The sequence below is a fragment of the Pyxicephalus adspersus genome, chromosome 4 (genome assembly GCF_032062135.1).
Source record: "Pyxicephalus adspersus chromosome 4, UCB_Pads_2.0, whole genome shotgun sequence".
NCBI lineage: Eukaryota > Metazoa > Chordata > Amphibia > Anura > Pyxicephalidae > Pyxicephalus > Pyxicephalus adspersus.
The window spans coordinates 105,445,209-105,449,043 of record NC_092861.1 but is presented as its reverse complement, the minus strand read 5'-3'; positions in this window follow the sequence as shown (position 1 = coordinate 105,449,043).

Genomic DNA, 3,835 nt, shown 5'->3' with positions numbered 1-3,835 from the left:
AAAAAAAAATTTCATGAAAAACAGTGGATCACTTTTGGTACAGAAATCTAGACCTCAGTGTAACGCTTAGGTGGTTAAAGAGGGTGTACTTTTTATCCATGACTGCAGATGAACATTTATTGTATCCTATCCTTGGTCTCAGGAAGTCTCCATGGGTGTTACATCTTCAAATTACATGTCTAAAGTTGTGAATTGTCTTCAAAGTGAAAAAGAAAATGCTAAATAAATACCATTATACCTCCTCCTGCATCTCACAAAATGTTGTCCAACATAGAGGAAAACCTCCTCCAAAAAAAGAAAATTCTACATTTTTTATAGAATAAATATAAGAATATCAGATATCAGAATAAAAAATTCATTTTTTCCAGCAAACCATTCAGCTGAAAAACCTCTAATATCTAACAAACAACTTACACTATGCAAACATCACCCTGTTGGCAAAGAAACTTCAACCTGACTAATGTTAGCCGTACAATATACAATGGTATTTTCAATTGATATTTTTATTGATCCCTGCATTTGACCACAAGGATTTAAAGTAGCATTCACTTGTTCGATATTCAATCAGTATTGTGATAATTTCCCATTAATAGTTACTGAAATGTTGATTATGATATAAAATAGTTGGGTTAACCAATTGAAGCATAGTCCTAACAATTTTTAAATTACATTCTGCCCAAAAAATTATCATAATTTAATTCTTAATATGATTGTTATCATTTCACTTTTTTAGTCTAATTGACTGTCAAATCAAAATCTAGATATTGTATACTGTATGGATAGATTAAACTTCTCCAAATCCAATCTAAGCTACTTTCTACTGTATATCATGAAAAACCTCATCCTACACCTTACAAAATCTCCTCCTTTATCCAAAGAAACATACTCCTTTTCCTCCATACAATAAATTCTTTAAAATATACTAAAAGGTAATACAACAGCAGATATGATGATGCAACATGTTTCATCAAACACATGCCATTTATGGCCTTTTTATTGCGTTTTATCCACAAGAGGGAGCTGGTAATGTAAATAGGTTAAGGACATCTAAAATACGGACGATTCCTAGATATGAACGGGGCTTACCTGTGAAGGACAGAGGCTTTGCATGACTTGCAGAAGAAATCTTTTGCTAAACACAGCTGAGGATGAGCTCTTCTGCAAGCTCCTGCAACTCTTTAATGACTAAAGCTACGTACACACTTCCAATTATTATCGTTGGTAAACGAACGACGAACGATCCTGCACGATATCTGCGAACGATCGTATAGCACCGATCCTGTACATACAGATAACGACACGATCGTTCGTAGATATTGTACACACAATAGATGCGATCGTTTGAACGATACAGGAAGTTACGTGCACCGCAGGAACGTTCGTTCATCACGCATGCTCAGACTATGGATGATCAATGAACGATCGTACACACGAACGATGGTCAACGATCGTCGTCCAATCCGATCCGCCGGTCCGGTCGTTCATTTCCAACGACTTTCCTCGTTCGTCGGCGTCGTTGGTTACTTTTTTTACGAACGATTTTTGCCCAATCGATCGTTCGTCGTTCGTTCGTCGTTCATTTTGAACGATAAAAATTGGAAGTGTGTACGCAGCTTTAGACAAACTCTGCAGATGTTTCTTTTTGCATATCAAAGCACAGCTTGCTCCAGAAGTTAATCAATGTCTATGCTTTGTTTGTGATAAGCTCACAGTGAGGATTTTATACTGTAACTGACACCATGCTGCCTAATAATATGTTGGGACAAACATCTGTCCTAATTGTATTTATTAAAATAATGTACCTGTTCCGACTTACATACATATTCAACTTAAGAACAAGCCTACAGTCCCTATCTCATATGTAACTCGGGCACTACCTGTACAGCAAAGTATGAAATTATTCTGATTGACCAGTTCAGGAAAAAGGCATAGTTTTCACTACAAAGTAATGTACGGGCGTGCTGCTTGACTCTTTTCTATAGAAAGGGGAAAGGATAAGTGTGAAGCTCCTTGCTGCATTGTTACACAATGAAATAACAATAGTGGTCATTAGCAGATGATCATTATTAATACAACACAAAAGATCACTAAAGCTTCCTTGAGTACAACTGTACTAACACCACATTTTTACTCAAAATGATCATAAATGCATGTTTGTGCATACATGCAAATGGATGTGTATGAAGGCCCTACTCTACACTCTAGCCATCTGTTATTTTTCTTGGGAAGACATAGCCCGGAATTGACTTTATCAACTCATAATATGGTAATATGTTAAGAAAAAAGGCTGGGAGTTTACAGAGACACAGCTTGAAGGGTCCTTTCTTTCAGAACTGCTAAGAAATATGCATCAATTCAAATGTTAAAAACAGGTAATTGCTTTCACAGGTAAATCCAACAATTAATCTGCCTTTCTAAAGAAATCAAATAAGTTGCCTTGTGAAAACAAAATATACAAATCTATTTAGGATTATAAATTGCAATAATCTTCTTGATTTAGGAGAATCATGAACCTAGGATAAGTGACTGTATAAACTCACCTGATATAGAATGAGAGTTATTGGATGAAGGATGGGTTACTATTGAAATTTGTCAGACTTTTCTGTGTGCATAATTAGCTTTAGTTGGGCTAGTGACAAAGTTTTGTTATTTGCTGAATGTTTTTTTTTTTTTTTAACAAAATAGGAAGGTATTGCGTAATTAAAATTGCTTTTTATGTTCTTTACAATTTGCGTGACTGCATTTGCAATAGAAGTGGATCTAGTAATGTATTGCTAACTTCGGGGAAGTGTAGCCAGCCTGCATCCTGATGGTTTGTTTTCAATCTTACTCATGAAGAACCACAAGACTCACATGGGGTTTACTATGGCAATGTTTAGGGCAAGGAAGGCTTCCAGCGCAGGCTTGCATTTCAGCAGGGGAAAGAAGGAAAGTGGGCATTAATGCACTGCATGACTGCTTTAGATGCCATACGCTAAATGGTCATGTCAAAACTGGAAACAAGAAAAAAAAAAAAGCAGACTCCTTGCCAATGAAAGAAGGTTCATAGAAAAATCAAAATATTAATTTGTTGGTTGTAAGGTAAAGGATCACAGTAATGTTTGTTTTTCTTTTAATTTCAAATTAAAGTCAGTTAAACGGATACTAATGATCTTTTTGGCTATCTGTAAGGGGGACATTTTTCCCGCTGGCAGTGTAAGAGGCATTCTTCTTAATGACCTCCATGCTGTTGTACTGAAGGATATGAAGAATATAGCAGGGGTTCCCTGGAGATCTGTAGGAAAAACTTTTCAACCATGTATTACAATAAAATTTCAATAGTATATTACAAAGATGAAATAAGAGATGTTTGGAAGTTTAAGAGAAGACGGGTTTACATTCACCATAAATGCCTGCTACAAACCTTATGGGCATTCAGGAACTTTTAACATCATGTGCAAGTATTTTTTATCATCATTGCACATTAATAGAGATTTATCTTTTCCTGACACTCCTCCCGACAGCATCCACACATGGGTTAGCTCTGGCCCTTACTCTCCATAGGACCACTTTACCAAAGCTAAAAAAGTAACCTCCTTCTGCCCTGCAGGTGTTCCTTTTTCTATCCTCGCTCCAGGGCCAAGCATGTCTTTCCCCTACCTCTCCCCCCCAGTTTAGCCTCTCCAAGATAAATCTCCCATCGCGGATGGTAAATCCATCAAGTTTTGGGAACCCTGGTGGCGAGGGTATGGTGATATGGAGCTTTGTTGCAGGTAGGTGAGCAGTAAGGCAAGTTTATTATCTGTTTCCATTTTTCTTTGCTGTCCAAAATAGTCATTCAGTGCCTTGTGCAGGT